Source organism: Astatotilapia calliptera, chromosome 2 (assembly GCF_964374335.1).
Source record: "Astatotilapia calliptera chromosome 2, fAstCal68.1, whole genome shotgun sequence".
NCBI classification, from domain to species: Eukaryota; Metazoa; Chordata; class Actinopteri; order Cichliformes; family Cichlidae; genus Astatotilapia; species Astatotilapia calliptera.
This window is the reverse complement of record NC_137423.1, coordinates 11,517,577-11,539,115: the sequence shown is the minus strand read 5'-3', so window position 1 is coordinate 11,539,115 and position 21,539 is coordinate 11,517,577. Positions and strand designations below refer to the sequence as shown.

The 21,539-nt window shown below is 41.8% G+C and overlaps 1 long non-coding RNA gene across 1 annotated transcript in view; it reads left to right on the top strand.

Moving 5' to 3' along the window:
• Positions 1-11,787, top strand: part of LOC145430392 (uncharacterized) — a 161,652-nt gene extending 149,865 nt beyond the window's left edge. Inside the window, exon 2 of the long non-coding RNA XR_013910959.1 lies at positions 11,722-11,787. This is a non-coding gene — a long non-coding RNA (uncharacterized LOC145430392). The remainder of the gene's footprint in view (positions 1-11,721) is intronic.
• The last annotated feature ends 9,752 nt before the right edge of the window (positions 11,788-21,539 follow it).

Below are 21,539 nucleotides of genomic sequence, written 5' to 3'. Positions count from 1 at the left end.
CTCCAGGACTTTCAAATGCTTCTTACGGAGCCACTCCTTTGTTGCCCGGGCGGTGTGTTTTGGATCATTGTCATGTTGGAAGACCCAGCCTCGTTTCATCTTCAAAGTTCTCACTGATGGAAGGAGGTTTTGGCTCGAAATCTCACGATACATGGCCCCATTCATTCTGTCCTTAACACGGATCAGTCGTCCTGTCCCCTTGGCAGAAAAACAGCCCCATAGCATGATGTTTCCACCCCCATGCTTCACAGTAGGTATGGTGTTCTTGGGATGCAACTCAGTATTCTTCTTCCTCCAAACACGACGAGTTGAGTTTATACCAAAAAGCTCTACTTTGGTTTCATCTGACCACATGACATTCTCCCAATCCTCTGCTGTATCATCCATGTGCTCTCTGGCAAACTTCAGACGGGCCTGGACATGCACTGGCTTCAGCAGCGGAACACGTCTGGCACTGCGGGATTTGATTCCCTGCCGTTGTAGTGTGTTACTGATGGTGACCTTTGTTACTTTGGTCCCAGCTCTCTGCAGGTCATTCACCAGGTCCCCCCGTGTGGTTCTGGGATCTTTGCTCACCGTTCTCATGATCATTTTGACCCCACGGGATGAGATCTTGCGTGGAGCCCCAGATCGAGGGAGATTATCAGTGGTCTTGTATGTCTTCCATTTTCTGATGATTGCTCCCACAGTTGATTTTTTCACACCAAGCTGCTTGCCTATTGTAGATTCACTCTTCCCAGTCTGGTGCAGGTCTACAATACTTTTCCTGGTGTCCTTCGAAAGCTCTTTGGTCTTGGCCATGGCGGAGTTTGGAGTCTGACTGTTTGAGGCTGTGGACAGGTGTCTTTTATACAGATGATGAGTTCAAACAGGTGCCATTCATACAGGTAACGAGTGGGGGACAGAAAAGCTTCTTACAGAAGACGTTACAGGTCTGTGAGAGCCAGAGATTTTCCATGTTTGAGGTGACCAAATACTTATTTTCCACCCTAATTTACGAATAAATTCTTTACAAATCCTACCATGTGGATTCATGGATTTTTTTTTCACATTCTGTCTCTCACAGTTGAAGTGTACCTCTGGTGCAAATTACTGACCTCTGTCATCATTTTAAGTGGGGGAACTTGCACAATCGGTGGCTGACTAAATACTTTTTTGCCCCACTGTAACTGCTCTTTTCCTATACTTTGGAGGGAGGCTGAGGGTGTGATCTTCCTGAAACTGGAAGAAGTACTGTTCCTTACCTCCACAAAGTGTTGCATAGGTCTGTGAACCACATTGTGGCAGAGCAGTGATACCCCACTGCTGCTGCCGGATTCCTACAAGATGACCAAGATGAATGGGTGACTCATTGGCTCCCTTCATTTCAGCTGCCCCTGTTCAGGGTTTCCCACCATGACAAGCACCAATAATTTTATGACTCCAGTTTCCCTCAGAATGTTGTCCAAGCTCCACCAGAGGTTTGAGATGAAGACAGAGGCATGGCATGACAGGTAGTTTCCTGTTTCAAATAGGGGTGGGTTTTTATAATCGATTCATCGATTAAAATCGATTCTGGCTTGGATAACGTAAAATCGATTCATTAAAATCCTGAATCGATTTTTTAATATAAATTTATTTTGCCTGAAATGCCAGAATCTCTGGTGACATCTCACAAAATTTCAAGAACCACCAAACAGTTAAGACAGTAAATGAGAGCAGGTACACGGATTCTGCACATAGACTTAAACACACAGCGCGACCCGCGGATCAGAATCAGTTAGATGTCGCCTTTCTCACGGTCGGGGCTGAAAGCCGACAGCTCGCTGATTCTGATCTGTAGGCGGGTCCACGCTTTGTGTTCACGCCCTTTATGCGCTGATTCTAAAGCTGTTAGTTTGAGCTCTCTCCAAACAATATTGACCGAACCAGCAGCAAAAGAAGATCCAAACGCTTCACATAAACATCGGCATGAATTCACTCTGACTTTTACTGTTTTGCTTCCATCGCGATGCGCAGCTCTCTCTCTCTCTCTCTCTCTCTCTCTCTCTCTCTCTGTACTTCAAGAACAGTTTCCCTTTCTTCATTATTCGCTTGCTTGTTACGCACAAGTCTACTGTTGTTTACAGTGCTGTCAGCCGCTGTTTTTTCCCTTTTACATTCTTCCGAAAAGAAAACCTCATTTCTGCTGTTCAATACTGAACAAATTTAAACTTTTTAAAATTATTCAAAATGCAAAATGCTTAGCCGTGAGTCTCTAATAAAACCGCTGTAATGTCAGAGGTAATGTTCATATGTTGATTAATGGTTTTCTTTCGTTTTTGATGTACTGCAGAATATTTTTATAAAATCCCAGGCCAGGAAAATCACCTTCATGTTTTACTGTGTTTTATCCTCAGCTACTTTGACACAAAGGCATCTGCTGTGACGCTTACACCTGTGATAAAGTCTTGCGTGTGTCAGCTTCCTTTTTATTGATTCAAAAATATGTAAATGTACTGATCTGAATTATATTTCTGACTGTCAAAATTTCCCAGATTTAAATCGAATCGAATCGAATCGAATTAAATCGAATCGTGGATCGAATTGATTCGGGACCTTGTGAATCTAAATTGAATCGATTCTAGAAATCAGTGACGATACCCAGCCCTAGTTTCAAACCAATAGTCAGTCTTCCTTTGGAGAATGACTGTCCTGAAAGCTAAGCAGAAGTTTATGTACATTTTCATAGATTCATGTGTCAGGTTTAGACCGTGTCTAAACCTGCCACCGTGTCTAAACCTGCCACCATAGGAACAGCAGTTACATAACCTTTATAATGACTTGTAACTCAAGTGTGTATGAACTTGTGTGTGCTTCTCTGGCGTTATCTAGTACTCAAAATTATAATTTTGGTTAAAACAGACCCATGATGCTGATGTTATGGTTAGAGGAAATGATCGATGTGTTTGAAACTGTAAACGCTGACATTTATGTTCTCATCTGTCTCAGGAGGACAGACCCACCCAAACTGTGGCACTGCTCCTTTAGTTGCTGCACTTCCTCAGCATAAAAGTAACAGAATAATTTCCCAGAAAAATAACTTTTTCCTCCCTGCGGTTTTATCTGTTCAGAGTAAACACAATCAAAATGAAATCTGTCTGAGGTGAGCTCTGTTCTCAGAGCAGCTTCTTCCTTCATTCTGCTGCCCTCCCTTCCCCCGTAATTAGACCAAGACAACGTAATAAATCAACACACAAGTGCTTGTCTGGAAACTGAGCCACTTGAGAAGCTCGGGACATTAATGCGTTCAGCAGAGAAACAGACATTACACTGTAATCAATCCTGCTACACAAATCAACTTATCCCTGCCCGTTGGGCCTTCTCCCTGTTTTTGATAAATTCACTTCCTGTACATTAATACAGGTTAAAGGCTACCTCCAAGGTGTAAATGACCATCTGATCTTTGGTGCTTAAGAGAAAGCACAAGGTATACCACATATTGAGTTTTCAATATCCAATAATGCCGCAAAAACCAGATTACAGGCAAATCGGCTGGTGCTGCGTTTGCAGGGACTACTGGGATGCCACCTGTGATCATACCTGGCGGTTTGTCAAAGCCAGAGGTGGCTTAATGCATCACATTGACACCCATGATGCTGATGTTATTACCACCCCATTGATGTGATCCAGAGAAAGCATGAAAGAGTGTCTGCTGTCAGAGTTGTTTGTTCTGCTGATGATTCAAAGGGAAATTGACCTAACACATTAACAGGAAAATACTTTATAGTAAACTATTAAATTATACTATTATATTACTTCTTTTTCTGAGAAATATTTCATGCCAGTTTGGTGTGTTTCCAGTACTACAACGCTCATGAGCTTCAGCTGCAGTGTTTCTACCGAGATTTTAAACAGGTTTGGCGTCGTGTGCACAGATTTTTTTTTCCCATCAGTGCACCCATACATACAATACAATAGAAAAGAAGAAAAACACCATCACAAAAATGTCAGATCACAAGTTTACTTGTTTAGTCTATTTGTGGAAATGCAAATAAAGTTAAATTGCATGATCATTCCCTGTCTTCACTGAGTGGTGTCACGACTCTATAGCATTGAAAGTGTATAAAATATTAACATACTCAGAGTGACTTCCAAAATTTAAAACCTCAAAGCATTTTTTTGTTTGTTTTTTTGTTTTTTTGGAGCCATAAATGACAATATTTGGACAAGAGTGAGTTGACGTGGTAACAGTGTGCATCCATAAATTGTAACAACATCAGACAGACATACCCAGTAATTAGCGTGAAGTAACAGGCTAATAAAATGCTACAATGTCCTTTATCAAACTGGAGAGGTTGTACTGCAAAGCAAGCCGTCATATTTCTGTGATAATTTGTATTCAAAATGCTCCAAAGCCAATAAATACAGTGCTGCGGTCCCATTCATTGACCCCAGTTACCTGAGATGAGGCCTGTCACTCAGTGGTCACGCCCATAACTTCAACTATTAACTAAATATAAAATACAGTGAAAACACAGTTGTTATAAAGGAGGAAATTAGCTACAGAGTGCAGTTCAGATGAGAATTTTAGATTTCTTGAGTGAAACCTGCAGGTGCTATGAGTAACCACCGCTTGGTAAAACATTAGCATTGGCACAGCTTTGTGATGATTGAATCTGATTCTGATTGTATTTAAAGTCACTTTCTGTGTGCAATCACGTGTATCATGATGGTCAAAAGAACTCAGCACTCTTAGTGGTTGCCATCTTGGATATGCAGCGAAAACATAAACCACCAAACATTTTTCACCCTGTCATCACCAATCATGACAAAACACATGCATAAGTTCAATAAGGAACTTCTGATGTCCTTCAGCTGTCTGCCTTCCTGGATGTTTGCCTTCTGGACTGCTCCTTACCTCGATACCACTTCCCCACACTGTCAAACTCAACGCTGACATCATTACTCTAGTTCAATCATCTTCTAGCCCACGTTTTTTGAGCCAATCAGCCTCCACTCTGTGTGAGTCACTCAGAGCTCAATCCAAGCCTTTATCTTCATCTTCACCACAACCACCTTCTAGACTCCATGGCTTCTGTCCTAGATCCTATCACTGGGTTCCTCTCTGCCATGATGAGTCATCAGGTCTAATCATCAAGAACATTTCTCTATGTCAATAAATCATGTTTGATTCTTCCAAATGTTCTCTCCTTATTGAAGTGGTGATGATGATGATGATGATAGTGATGTTGTTGCTACCTAGCTAACAGCAACAGATATCTCTTAGGCCGATATTACAAGTGTTTTAAGTGTTATTTGGTGAAGTGTAATTGTTTTCCCTGCACTTAAATTGTGTGTATTGTTACGTCCCCTGGCTAGTCTAGGGGGTTGAAGGGACGAACATAAAGGTGGATAACCTATAACCATAACCATAACCTACCTAACAACACATAAACAGGAGAAAACAGGGTGTCAAAACAAAAGGCAGCTCTCCCCTACAAGCAGTCTGAACATGAAACAACAATGCTCACACAAAATACAAAGGCATGCAAGCCTGCACAAGTATGGCAACCAAAATGGCCAGAGGGCACAGAAGCACAGCTCCAAAGGCCTTAAATAGTGCTCTGCTGATTACCAATTAGCCGGACTCTGCGCAACATCCAATCAGGACAGAGGAGGTGGAGCCTGGACAAAACATAGGGTTAATAGGGAGAAGAGACATCCTCCTGGGGGATGTAACAGTATATATTGATCTACTACTACTACTAATAGTAATAATAATAATGTTGTTGCTAGCATGATAAAGTCATTGCAACATGTCAGATACTTTTTGTGTCTTTTCAACAGGTTTTTGCCGGTGCTACAGTCCTTAAATTTATAGCTCAAGGTAACCTGACACACAAGATCAAGACATAGAAACAAAAAGAGAGAGGGAGTTTTGGCTAAAACAAACAAAAGACGAAGGAGACCATGAACTTATCTCACAATAAGCCGTTGAGTAAACTAGCCTAATAGAAACTGCACTATTAAACAAAACTGTTAGCCTCAGAGTAGAGCTGCTGCTCCTCCACATCGAAAGGAGCCAGTTGGGGTGGTTCGGGCATCTGACAAGGACGCCTCCGGGAGGCCTCCTGGGTGAGGTGTTCCGGGCATGTCCCACCGGGAGGATGCCCTGGGGTAGACCCAGGACACGCTGCAGAGATTATATCTCTCGGCTGGCCTGGGAACGCCTTGGTATTCTCCTGGAACAAGCTGGAGGAGGGTGCTGGGCGGAGGGAGGTCTGGGCTTCTCTGCTTAGGCTGCTGCCCCCGCGACCCAGCCCTGGATAAGCAAAAGAAGCTGGATGGATGGATGGACAAATCTGTAAAAGCAACAAAAAGATAAAGAAAAGGTTTGTTTTGGAGCAATGTTCTGTATTTATAAATCAGATTTGACTCGTGCGTCTTTTTAGCCCAGTGACCAATAGTAGCTGCCCAGTGACAAGTAATGGTGTTTCAAGATGGCTGCAAAGTCTTATTTCAAGGATTTTACAGTGGGGCAAAAAAGTATTTAGTCAGCCACCGATTGTGCAAGTTCCCCCACTTAAAATGATGACAGAGGTCAGTAATTTGCACCAGAGGTACACTTCAACTGGGAGAGACAGAATGTGAAAAAAAAATCCATGAATCCACATGGTAGGATTTGTAAAGAATTTATTTGTAAATCAGGGTGGAAAATAAGTATTTGGTCACCTCAAACAAGGAAAATCTCTGGCTCTCACAGACCTGTAACGTCTTCTGTAAGAAGCTTTTCTGTCCCCCACTCGTTACCTGTATGAATGGCACCTGTTTGAACTCATCATCTGTATAAAAGACACCTGTCCACAGCCTCAAACAGTCAGACTCCAAACTCCGCCATGGCCAAGACCAAAGAGCTTTCGAAGGACACCAGGAAAAGTATTGTAGACCTGCACCAGACTGGGAAGAGTGAATCTACAATAGGCAAGCAGCTTGGTGTGAAAAAATCAACTGTGGGAGCAATCATCAGAAAATGGAAGACATACAAGACCACTGATAATCTCCCTCGATCTGGGGCTCCACGCAAGATCTCATCCCGTGGGGTCAAAATGATCATGAGAACGGTGAGCAAAGATCCCAGAACCACACGGGGGGACCTGGTGAATGACCTGCAGAGAGCTGGGACCAAAGTAACAAAGGTCACCATCAGTAACACACTACAACGGCAGGGAATCAAATCCCGCAGTGCCAGACGTGTTCCGCTGCTGAAGCCAGTGCATGTCCAGGCCCGTCTGAAGTTTGCCAGAGAGCACATGGATGATACAGCAGAGGATTGGGAGAATGTCATGTGGTCAGATGAAGCCAAAGTAGAACTTTTTGGTATAAACTCAACTTGTCGTGTTTGGAGGAAGAAGAATACTGAGTTGCATCCCAAGAACACCATACCTACTGTGAAGCATGGGGGTGGAAACATCATGCTATGGGGCTGTTTTTCTGCCAAGGGGACAGGACGACTGATCCGTGTTAAGGACAGAATGAATGGGGCCATGTATCGTGAGATTTTGAGCCAAAACCTCCTTCCATCAGTGAGAACTTTGAAGATGAAACGAGGCTGGGTCTTCCAACATGACAATGATCCAAAACCGCACGGGCAACAAGAAGCATTTGAAAGTCCTGGAGTGGCCTAGCCAGTCTCCAGACCTCAACCCCATAGAAAATCTGTGGCGGGAGTTGAAAGTCCGTGTTGCTCAGCAACAGCCCCAAAACATCACTGCTCTCGAGAAGATCTGCATGGAGGAATGGGCCAAAATACCAGCTACTGTGTGTGCAAACCTGGTAAAGACCTATAGTAAACGTTTGACCTCTGTTATTGCCAACAAAGGTTATGTTACAAAGTATTGAGTTGTATTTTTGTTATTGACCAAATACTTATTTTCCACCCTGATTTACGAATAAATTCTTTACAAATCCTACCATGTGGATTCATGGATTTTTTTTTCACATTCTGTCTCTCACAGTTGAAGTGTACCTCTGGTGCAAATTACTGACCTCTGTCATCATTTTAAGTGGGGGAACTTGCACAATCGGTGGCTGACTAAATACTTTTTTGCCCCACTGTAGATGTTGTTTGAAATATAAACATATGTGATAACGAAAGTTTACAGAAACCAGAATGTGACGTGCCAACAGTCAAGTTTCAGTTGTTTGATTTGAAAATTCCTCCTAGCAGTGAGCAATAGATTCTGCTTTAGACACCACAAAAGCACACAGCTGGGTAAAGAAAATTTGAAGAAAATGTTCCTTGAGGGCTCGAGTGTCCTCAGATTTCTTCTCCACATATATTTTGGCTTTTTTTTTTTTAATCAAAAAAAAAATTTCATGTCACTGAAGACTTAAAGAAATCCAGCACAATCAATGAGAAACTGGAGCAGACTTTTGCGTGTGGAGCATGGACCTCGACCTTCATCTACTCCTTCTTTACTTTTTCAATCACGGGTAATCGGTCACCATTTGTGTAGCACCCAACCTCAATTTACCTCATCTGGCATCTAGCTGCAGTGCTCACAAACACTTGATAAATAGCTGCTTTTGTCTACATGAAGTGACACAATAGAATTTAATATTTATTATTACCTTGATTTATGCGACAGGTTCAATTGATTTTCATTAATTCAGTAGGCTGTGAACCGGTATTATTAAAGACACACATTATGCTGACAGAGATTTATGCAATAAATGAAGTGGCAGTCCTCATTATGCGAATTTATAATCTATCACCTCTTTAAAATGCAATTAGGTATTATTAGACTAATGGCAGAATACAATTCAGAGCAGAGGAAAAAAAAGTGAAATCAAACGGATGGTGAATATGGTTTAGAAAAAAATGACTACCCAAAGTTTCCTGTTACACATAAGTATGACTTGGTAATTATATGTGGGTAATGAGTCGACATTCCTGCATGTTTTGATTATGCTTGAAGAAAAAAAATCACCTCCGCTCCATTTGTCTTCTCATTAGCTTTAAATCTCTGTTAGTACTGACTGACTTCCTTTCATAATTACACACACACACACACACACACACACACACACACACACACACACACACACACACACAGAGTCAAATCTATAGCAGCAAGAAAATAACAACCGATGCATGTTGGAGTTTTTCCTCTGCCGAACTTGTTTTCCGTGTGTTCGGAGGGCTGCTTATGAACTCTGACTTCCTGAATCATGCTGCAACAGCGCTGCAGTTTTTAACAAGTGTTCAGCCCCAACAACCGTCAGCGCCTGATGCTCATTACACAGAAAAAAACCCCCAAACTGATCAATGGGTTAAAAAATGGAGAAACAACTTTGCTATACTTAGAAGCCTAGTTAGAAAAAATTATAAAGTTCATGCTGTGGGTGGCTCTAAAAGCTGGACTCCTATATTCTCTGTGTATCTTTGCTCAGCTCACTGACTTTAGCTCTGGCTCACAATTTATGATTTTAAATCAATTTTCATATTTTTTAATATAAAAAATGTGAATAACTTTAATATGCCTTCTGCGGGCCCACCTGTGGCGGGAGGCACCACAGGGGTTCGGTGCTTTGTGAAATGGGCACACTGGGATGGGCACACTGGGTTCAGTGGGGATATAGCAATTGGAAGTTTCTGTCCTGGTCGTGGAACACACTGGACCACCTCTTTATCCTCTCGTTTGTTTTTTGTTTTGTGCACTTTATGTTCAATATATGTATTTTTGTTGTGCCTGAAATGAACAAATAAATGAATGAATGAATGGATGAGGATATTCTCGGGTGCAAACCTTTCCCCACCACTCATATGTTTTGTGGGCTTGGAGAAAGCATTAGATGACAAACCTCAGGGCATCCAGTGGGAGGTGCTTCAGGAGTACTGAGTGACTGGTCCATTGCTACAGGCCATTCATGCTGGTCTACCTGTGTAACCACAGGTAGACCAGCAATATGTCAGACCTGTTCCGGTGGGCCACTATACTGGCCTTTGTCACAGATTCTGATGATAAAGTTTATGTAAAGAATTTCTAAGCACAGTCAGGTGGAGAGGGTTTCTCCTTTGGTGTCCTCAGTACCACACCTCTGCTCTTTACAGATGATATGGTTCTTCTGGCATCATCAGGGACCTCCAGGGTGCACTAGGGCGGATTTGGAATTGGCTGGGAGAAAAATCAGCACCTCCAAGACTGAGACCATGGTCTTCAGCCAGAAAAGGGAGGAGTGTGCACTTTGGTTCAGGTTCGCGGGGTGTTGTTCACAAGCAGGAGACTCACCGGCTGATTGGCAGAGTATCTGCTGTGAAGCTGCTGATTTAATGGTTGGTCGTCATTCCTTCCCTCACCTATGATCAGGAGCTTTGGGGAGTAACAAAGTATGAGGTAAAGCCCCCTGCAGAAGGCTGGCTGAGCCCTCTCTTACAGATAAGATGAAGTGTTCAGTTATTCGGCAGGGGTTCACAGTACAGTTGTTGAGGTGGTTTGTGACACATCCATGAGGTGAGGCATTTCAGGCATAGTGCTGCATTCTTGGAAGGCCTGAAAGGCCTGAAAGGACAACTAAAATAGTTTCTATATCAGGATGTAAATATATTTGTGCTATCATTTGTTATTAAAAACTCTTTATTTTTCACAACAAATTGCAGTAAAGTTGCAGAGCGATTCCAGGCATTGCGGCCATACATGTAAAGAAACCTAACCCTGTCCCCAGTCCCCTGGTCCCCACAGCAAATCACAGAGTGACTATGGAGAGTACCAGCACCATAAGACAGTATGGGATATTCACAGAAAGGTTATGCACAGTAAGTGAACATTGTCTTCAGACTAATAGATTGCCTTATGAGTAAAAGAAGAAAGAAGTGACCAAAAATATAACAACATAAAAATGGAATAAAACAGATTAAACTAGAATAGCATCGAATGAAGAACAATAAAATACAGGCATCCAGATTCTTAGGTGTATCACAGACTTGCAGGGAGGAGGTCAGCGCCCTGACCCACTGGTGTCAAGACAACCATCTCACCCTCAACGTCGCAAAGACAAAGGAGTTGATAGTGGACTTCCGGAGGTGCAGAGAAGTACACACCCCCATCACCATCAACGGCGCTGCTGTGGAGAGAGTGAGCAGCTTCCGGTTCCTTGGTGTACACCTGGCTGAGGATCTTACGTGGTCAGTACACACAAACAAAACAGTGAAGAAGGCGCAGCAGCGCCTCTTCTTTCTCAGGAGACTGAAAAGATTCGGCATGAGCCCCCGCATCCTCAGGACCTTCTATCACTGTGCCATTGAGAGCATCCTCACTGGATGCATCACCACCTGGTATGGCAACAGCACCGCCTACAACCGCAAAGCTCTCCAGCGAGTAGTGCGGTGCTCTGAACGGATAATTGGAGGTGAGCTTCCCTCCCTCCAAGACATCTACAGGAAGCGGTGCCTGAGGAAAGCGGGGAGGATCATCAAGGACTCCAGTCACCCCAGCCATAAACTGTTCAGACTACTTCCATCAGGAAGGAGGTTCTGCAGCATCCGGTCCCGTACCAGCAGACTGAGAGACAGCTTCTTCCATCAGGCCATCAGACTGCTGAACACTTCATAGACACCTCAGCTTCACTACTGGAACTTTAACATTATGCACTCCAGAGGTGGGACCAAGTCATTGTTTTGCAAGTCTCAAGTAAGTCTCAAGTCTTTATCCTCAAGTCTCAAGTCAAGTCTCAAGTAATGTCAGGCAAGTCAGAGTCGAGTCTCAAGTCACTGGTGTAAAAGTCCGAGTCAAGTCACAAGTCTGAAATTTTGAATTTCAAGTCCTTTCGAGTCTTTAAAAAAAAAAACGAAAAAATAATGTTGCAGTTATATGCTAAATGTAAATATTAGACCATGTAATTTTTAAATCTGTGTTTTTCTCAACACATGACAAAATAGTGAACTTAGAAAATATACACAAATTGTGAAATTGCACCTCTTTAAAATGCAGCTCAATTAAACTTAGCTCCAAGAATAATTTTCACCGACAGTTCTGAGATAAGCTGCATGTTATTCTTGGATGCGGTTGTAGGACCGGCTTTAAAATCGCATGACAAAAATATCACACATATTAAAAAAAACTGCATCACCAACGTAGCCTGGACAACATTTGCTAGTTAGATGAAGTCAGCTATCTCATTGTAGCACATTTATATGCATATTTATAATTATACGGTTCTTGGAGTGAGTGCATACACTCATGAAAGTTTAGTAACTTCAGGTCACTGCAACAAGCCCAGGTACAGTTTACCGACGGATGGGTACAGGACCTTGAAATGCACCGTGTAGAAAGTAAAGACCATCGTACATATCATAAGTTTACCAGTCTCACAAATCGTCTTCATAAATACACATTCGTTAACCGTTTATTAATAGGACCTTTGAGCTCAATGGTAATTAATTAGCAGTGGAAATAATTTCTGGTACGCATTACAGAAATGTAGCAGTGACAATAATACTGCATGCTGTAATCGTACTGGACAATTAGTGATACACAACAACTGTTTTACCCTGTGAATAAAAGTACATGTTTTTGTCAATGTACCATAATAACAGAAGCGAAACGCAATATTGTGTCAGGACAATTCACTATTTATGCACAATAAACAAAGGAGCATAGCGCGACCATTTCTGTTCAGCGTCAGACTTGCTTGTAACCTATATCACCAATTATGTTAAGAAAAATGACGCATTAACTACAACAGCAGACTGACCTTTGTGGAAATGCTTGGAGCAGACTAACCTGTGAGCTGGAGTGTTCTGGGACGTTATATTTGATCTTTGAATGGCTGCAATCCAGTCGCCTCTTTGTTACTTCGGAAACATGGCTAGAACAATTTCTCTTCAACGACGTAATCCGATAACAGCCGATCTCTTTACCCGTCGGCTTCCCGTGGCTGTCATGCGACCGGCTATTGCAGTTAATAATACAACAGCTTCTTGACATTTTTGTGTTTCTTTTTATCGCTGTATAACTGATTTTAATTGAAAGCCTGCGTGCGCTAGTACCTCTTGCCACGAGTTCCCAGAATTCTTTGCGGTTCTACCCGTGAATGACGTCACATTTTCAATCTCTATATAATATGCATGTTAAATTTTATATTTGGGGTAAAATATCAAGTCTTTTCAAGTAAACCGGTTCAAGTCCAATTCAAGTCCCAAGTCATTGGTGTAAAAGTCCAAGTCAAGTCACAAGTCTTACAACATTTTTTCAAGTCAAGTATAAAGTCATAAAATTAATGACTCGAGTCTGACTCGAGTCCAAGTCATGTGACTCGAGTCCACACCTCTGATGCACTCCATACTGTACAGTAACGCCACTGTTTCGCACATGTCTCAACTCTGTATATTTTTATATATTTATTTATTGTTTACTTTATTTAATTTGTAAAATATGTGTATACACACACACACACACACACACACACGTAGAAAAATATTTAGTATACACATCTAGAAATGCATATACTATTATATATTGTACATATATTTATTAGTTTCAGATGTAGCCATTCTTGTATTTTGCTTGTTTACATTATTGTATTTTGCACAACTCTGTTGCTTGTGAAGCTCGCACACAAGAATTTCACTCACATGTGCTGTACCAATGTACCTGCACATGTGATGTGACAATAAAAGTGATTTGATTTGATTTGCTACTGCTTACATTTAAACATGAGAGTGTATGGAGACTGACTCGCTGATGGAGCCTCCAGTACACATTACTGCAGGTTTTGGCTTCATTTTTTAGTTCCAGATGTTGCTGCTTCTAGTAAAACCACACTGGCTTTATTTTCTTAGGACAACACCACTTGATATTTTCCCCTGTAGTTGTAGAGTGGGTGGTAGAGCCAAGAGGTGGAGCGGGCCTGCTGGATCAGTCCACTCAGCCGCTCAGAGTTTGGTGACAGGCTGAATGAACTCTGCACGATCTGATCTAATGAGCATCCCCTGCAGTGTGTGTGTGTGCGTGTGTGTGCAAGTCTGCGCAGCTGCCAATACAACATGACACTGTAACCTGCAGGATGAACTGACACATGCCTGTATGATCAGTGTGTCTGTGCCTGTGTGTGCTTGCCCCTCGCTCTCCCAGCATGCCTTTCAGCTGCTCTTTGATGTGAGCTCGCTGACATGAAGGAGCCCTCTGAAAAGCGTCTCCTCCTCTGGCCTCGCGACGGGTGGCAGGCCACGGTGAAGGGTGGATGAATGGCTGCGGCAACGATGCTTCACGGGTCCCCTCAAACCCTCGCCAGGCGACAGATCGTTATCTCCCCCATCCCCCTTCACCCTTTCGCTTTCATGTCCACAATGGAGATGTTCGGCTCCTTCGGCTCCGTCCTCACATGCGAGCCCATGATTAATTCCCCCAGCCTAATGATGACGCTCAGAATTTTCCTGTGATTTATTGTGGCTGCTCACATAAAGAAACATTTTCAGCATAAACACACACACAAACACACACACACACACGGGTTTAACATTAAAAAAAAAAGAGTTCAAACACTTCCAAACCTTCCTTTTCAATAACCAAATATATATTTGTTCTTTTGTTCTGCTCTTCTTGCAAAAGTAAACTTTAATATTGCCTGCAGATTCTTTTACATCTTGTCTTTAAGCCTTTTATGTGTTGTGTAAAGCACTTTGAATTGCCTTGTTGTTGAAGTGTGCTATACAAATAAAATTGCCTGAGACTTTTTATATATTGCATGATTTGTTTTTCTACAAGGTTAAGAATTTATTTGCAGGCTGGATGTGAGACTCTGTTATCTCACGCCTTCGTAGGCTGATAGAATATTTTTATATTTTTATGGTCTGAATATACACTTCACTGTCTCATTTTAGAGCTCAGTTGTGTCTCTGATGATAGATGTTTACAGCCAGTGACTCGAGTGCATAATAAAGTTCCAAAATATGAATCTAACAACAAATAACTCATTAATTAAGTCTGACAGAGCACAGGAATTAAAATCAAATGATAAAACAGTCGACGTTAGCTCAAAGGGACACTTTTTGAGTGTTCAGCCATTTAAAAACATCAAATGTTTGCTCATCGGGGATAATGTGATCATTTTGTGAGCTGGCACCCTATAAATAAAATTTAATTGAAATTCAGTCAAAGCAACCATGGCCTCTAAGTTGGACATTTAAACCTGGGAGTCTATAGGGACTGATTCACTGCTGAAGCCTCGTGTGGACATTTGAGGAACTACAGGTTTAGCCCCTCCAGCGTTGGTTTCATTATTCAGTCACAGAGGTTGCTGCTTGGTTAAACCACTGTAGGAGAGCCAAGTGAAGATCCACAGCAAGCAGATAAATCATATAATAGCTTTTCATCAGGGAGTCGAGCACTTAGTGCAGCTAAGACTGCTCATCATGTGGGGCAACGGCAGCTTAAAAGCAGCTTTTCTTGTTTTATTTTGATTGAACCAAATGAAAAATGTGAACACACCGCTCATGATTCACAATGAATAATCACAGTAATTAGTACATTTTCTGTGTTTATGTGTGCGTAGTTGAAATAAGAGTTAATTAGCCCGGCTGTTGTGAAGTTTCACAGAGAGTCTCCTCAGAATTCCTCGGAATAATGGCACTAGCAGCTGTAAATAGTTTGTAACTAAAATAGAAATGCACTTAATGTTTTAGTTTGTCTGTTTTGTGACTTCTTTCAGGTTGACATAGAACAGATTTCCCATTCCCTTCCCTCCCATTTTACCTTTCCTAATCCAAATCCTGCATCAGTTTTCTTCTGTAATCCAGCCAGAAATCACATTCACCCTCCCAGCATCCTCGTAGAAACATCCACGTTTGTCTAATAAATGTTTTCCTCTCTGTTACAGCCACATTTACATGACAAAAAAGAGTCTTTTCTTCACTGCAGCTTGACAGCAGAATGGCTATTCTCCTTTTTGTCTCATTAAAATGGAAAGCTGGAGAGGCCCATTACTTGTTAAATACTCCACATCCACATCCTTTGTTGTGTGTGCAAACTAATGGGCTGGATATTTATAAAACTAAAACATGAACTAATGAAGATGGCTCATGTCATCAAATTATCAAAGTCATTCTGTCTGAAACATTTCTAATCGAAAAGGTGAAACATCTCCGCTCGTGGCTCGCTCTGAACAGCAACAGGAGGTAAAGAGGCCATCATTCTTTCAGGTATTCTGTGGACTCTGAGAAAGAGAAAAATGGGACGACACTGTCCTGCAACTTCCTCAGCTGACCCAGAAATTACATGCAAATTAAAGAAAAATTCAGCACTTTTGAGTAGTGAGGCGTGTCTGTGTTAAGCTGTAAGGAGGATTTTGGCACCGTGGTTTGGGTCCATGTGTCCACTTACAGGGAAGGATCATCAATACTTATTAATGTCAAGTTACACTGTCTGCATTTTGCATGCACTAGATTCCAAAATTTGCCTTCCAGTGAGTAATAAATGCAGATGAGCTGCTTGTTGTCTTTCAGTTCAGCGCTTCCTTTGCAAATTCATGTGCAGCCAGGCTGTGGCACAGTTTGTTTACATTCTCACTTCAGGTTAAGTAACTGCTCTCGCTGTTAAAATGAAACTTTCAGTACAACTGACTTAAGTTCAGTAGACCTACTCTACGTCCAAACTATTTAAATGAAGCAGGCACATGTCAGATGTTTTCTTTAGCTTCAAACAAAAAAATTGATAAACAACAAAACCTGCAGTTCTGCTAATGTCCACTAGAGGCTGCCTCCAGCCTTTAGCTGTTGTACATGAAATATAGCAGAACACTGCAGGGTACGATTAGTTGATGATTTATTATGTGGATAACGGCTCAATGAGATCTCCTTAAAAAAAAAGATTTTTAAGATAAAAATGGGACAAAATACTTTGACAGCTCAACAGACCGCTACAAATTTTTTTCTTTTCATTGCACTCAGTAAAAAAAAAAAAAATACAGACATGGAGAAAGTGAAACTAATTGATTTTTTTTTAAAGTTCTTCATCACCACCAAAAGCTAATCACTTGTTCCTTGGCTGATAGCCCAGCTTCCCACTAAACTGACATCTGGTGAGTTACTAACAAGCAGCAGCTGAACTAAAAACAGAACTTGGAAGAGCTGAAGTGGAAAGAAACTCCATCTAATAGCATCTATGGTGGTGTCGACAGATGTGACATTTAAAACTGATCTAACCTGCTGTGTTCTTTGGCCAAAGTACAGCTGCGGCTGGTGAGACCCTTTATTAGTTTTTGAGGTGATTTAGTCTGAATACAGTCCTCCCTCTGTGGAACGTAAATGTCTGAAACTTATGACAGTCCAGTGAAAATCTGTTGATGTGTGTCACTCAAGAGCAAAAAGTGTCACACTCTAGAGAAGTGACAGACACATCGGCCAAGCTCCTTCTACTTTATCATCCTCGAAGGAACGGGCCGTTTCCTGTGTTTCTATTCTAGATTTCTATAAGAAAAAAGGTTTATTACTGTTTTCCATTGTTCCATTGAAGACAAAGACACCACTGAACCCATATTTTCATTTTAAGCTTTCAGCAGTTAGAAGAATATCAAGTTTTTGTAAAAGATTGTTGTAGCTGCAAACATCTTTGGCGTATAAATTCTGAACATGGGTTCCTTTTTATTCTTTGGTAGGTTGGGTTTTGAAGATTTGATTCAATAATTTTTTGTGTAATTCTTTCAATTTCAATTTTATTTATACAACACCAAATCACAACAACAGTCGATTCAAGGTGTTTTATATTGTAAGGTAAACCCTACAATAATACATATAAAGAAAAAGCCAACAATCACATGACCCCCTATGAACAAGTACTTTGGCAATAGTGGGAAGAAAAAAGTCCCTTTTAACGGGAAGAAACCTCCAGCAGAACCTCGGGGAGGGGCGGCCAGCTGCATATGGCCGCCCCTCCCTGAGGACTCTATGTGTTGTGAAAAGAAGTTGGATTGTTGAGAAGTCGATGGGAAGCTGGTTCATAATTCTCACTCAGTTCATGAGCTTAATAAACACGTTTGTGAATTTATGGTCTTAGATGTTGAGTTCAAGTCTTATTAAATTCAACATGATGCTCATTTGATAACTTTGTCCACACAGGTGAAAAAGAATGACAAAGCAGGTGATGGGTTAGGAAGGACATGTGCTGTATGCACAGCTTCAATGTTGACTTTTGGCACATACGCAGTTCAAACTCTGCACTTTCAGGTAAAGCTCCTCTGAGTAACCCGCTGCACCATCACATTTAACCTCCAGCTTGTTTTTGCTGTTTATGCTTCTGACGTGAGGTTCCTGCACAGCCTGTGACTGACCTCAGACACAGGTAGCAGCGAAGTGCAGGTTCGATTCCCTCTTAGTCTCTCCTGCCAGTAAAGTTCAGAAATGTTTGATACTTGAAACGCGCTGCCTTGGCCTGCTTTGACAAATACTGTAAACCTCAGCGATGACAAACAGCCTGAGCCCGGTGTCACAGCCGCCTGGTCCACTTTCTGCTGTGACAAAGTGATCCGGTTAGGCCCCGGCATCGCCCAGCGCAGGAAGCCCTTAACCACAGAAGAAGAGCAGAGTGGAGCTGAGAAAAAATGTGGTGTCAAGACATTAAACGGGGAGAGCGGAGCAATGGGGGGCTTTAAAGATGACGATTCTTTATCCCTAAATTGTTTTGAGAGCCTCGTGCCAGCCGGGTCATGAATCAGCCTGTCCGGCGGTCCTTCTGGCGTTCCTGGCGATGACTGCGGGGGCGGCAGGGGCCGTGACAGGTGAGCTGTCCCTGCTGCTTGAGCATCACCCCCTCTTCATCATTTTACATTTAATCGAAGCTGCCACCTGTCCTGACTCCCAGCACCGCTTCCTGCCTTCCCTTTCATCCGTCTCTCAGAGCTGGAGTAGTCGAGGAAGAGCAGAGGGGGAGGAGGAGGAGGGGGGCAGAAAAAACAGGAGCTTCATCCCCTGTGATGGTTTGTGGTGATCAGGTGTAGCAGCACTAAGCAGGAGTATCAGTCTACCTGCCAAAACACTACGCTGTGAGCCCCATCCATCAGGAGAAGATGATCGCGGTCCATCCACATCATCCTCCTCACTCCCACGTCTCAAGCAGTCACAGCTGGAAGTAAAATTTGAACACCTGATGATACGATGTCTCACTTTTCTCTCTCTTCAGGTGAAGCAGAGTTGAATCCAAAGATCTGATTTATTTACCGTCTAGTTAATAATTTATGAGTAAATATAATTTGTTTTATCAGTCCTAATATGGTTTTTATTTATATAGTACATTTAAAAAATACAGCATTTGACAAAGAAGCGTCACACACCTGACATTCAGAGCTCCTGTTTAAGAGAGGCAGCCAATCAGGAGAAAACTTCTTTAAAGGGGGGGGGGGGAACTAAACACTTTACTTTAGTTAGTGGATCATCTGATTGTCTACACCATAGGTGTCAAACTCTGGCCCGCGGGCCAAATTTGGCCCGCAGCCTAATTACATTTGGCCCGCGAAGCCATACCAAATTACTATTAGAGCTGGCCTACTGGTATTATACAGCTAATATATATATTGTTTAGTATTAAGCTTTGCTTGTTACATATTCAGTTTTCCAGCAAAACTTATTTGAGTCCATAAGAAAAGATTCATTCTTATATCTGGAGGAAGATTTTTTTTCAATAAATATTAATGTTAGCCCACGACTTTGTTCCAGTTTTGAATTTTGGCCCACTGTGTATTTGAGTTTGACACCCGTGGTCTACACCAATATCAAGGATTGTTATAAGGTTTTTATCATGCAAAGCAACCTTAACAAAGTCCAAGAATAAAAATATGGAGCTGGAAACAAACAGAAAAGATTCAGTTTAAATTATAATAAGTCAAACTTACAATTGAGGGAAACAATGCCACACGTGTGGGACGAGGGCAGATTAATAGGTATTAAGGAAAAAATGCATAGAAAATTGGTTAACATTAATGCAATTAACCCAGACCCCAGACGATTAATCTTGATGAACAATAACGTTTTTGTTGGCCCAGTTCTGCTAATTTGACAGAAATAGATGCAAGGAGCAAAAGTCACACAGCTACAGACACCAGGCAGCACGATAGCAGTAAGATTTGAGTCTCATAGATCCATCCATCCATCTCTCTCATCTGTTCATGCAGCTTCCCCAGCAATTCCACATTCTCACATCACACTACACCAATTAGCCTAACAAGCATGTCTTTTCTCTGATTCTTCTTTAATTTTTCACCATTCTGAGGCTCAATTGCACTCAGGCTTTCAAAAGCCAAATAGTAGAAGCTGGAAAATGTAGCCTGGTCTGATGACTGTTCTTTTTTTTTTTTTTCTTTTTTTTGCCTGTCCCATTTGGTTCTTTAGCCGTCAGAATTGTTGTCTGAAGACCAACAAGGATACCCAATGGATTTACTTTGCCAAATGGATCATCACGACCTTGCCGTATTGGTCCATTTGATCGACCTTTGTTGTTATTATTTATTTTATATTATTTTCAGTTGTTATAGACGGGACAGACATGACTGAGGGATAGGAAAGGGAGAAAGAAAGATGAAGGAAAAGAAAAACAGAAGGGAAGAGGGACAGTGAGAAAGGGCACTTAAAAAGAGAAAGAAGAGAAAAAAAAATCTCCTGGATCACCTGTTGAGAGAAAAAGAAGAGAAAACAAGCAAAAAAAACCAGAGCAACATACTGAACACAACAGCATTGCATTAATCGAGTTAAGTATAAACAGCAGTAAATACGAAATATTGAATGTTGTTGTGCAGCACGTAGGACCGACAGCGCACAATGTGCTTGGAAATAGCAGCCAATAAAGGTGTAGTTTATGTCTATGACCAGTGAACACCCGTGTGCACACCTGAGTGGATCAGTGTGCTTGTATTCAAAAGGTTTCCCCATGTAATGGTCTGCTAGAGGATGTAGAGAGCTATCCGGTTGTTCAGTCTGACGTCACTAGCCGTGTCTGGGTCTAAACTCCGCTGCAGGTCCGTATATCAAACGATCACTATGGCATTACTGAGAGTTGAAAAACTGTCTAAAGTCGTTCATCTTTAATAAAATGATCAGCGTTCTGCTCTACCAGGTGTAACAATTGAGTTTAACATCCAGGCATCCATGAAAACGGAATTTATGACATTTAACGGAGTTAGAAGTTAGCAGGGAGTTAGCTCGCTAGCTTCTATCTAAATACAATATAGCATGTCCTGACTGCAGGGTTTTGGAAACAAATTAAAACGTACAGCTCTGTTATCACTTCCAGCATAAATGAAGACAGAAAACTAAACAGCAGTGACGTTTGTAGGGACTCTCCACCATTTGACCTTAGAACTGAAGAAGCTTCTCGGATGAGAGGTGAAATGTCTTTAAGCAACTTAAAGAAGTCCAGACGCTTTTCTTTGCAAGCTCCTTTGACTACGATGACCTGGATGACTGAGAACCTTCACAGACAACTGAGATAATCCATCCACAATACGAGGTTAGTCATTCATGTACTGCTGCATGGGCTAGGCTGTAGTTACATCCTAAGGTTTTAAAAACTGAGCTTAAATAAATGATTAGTGGT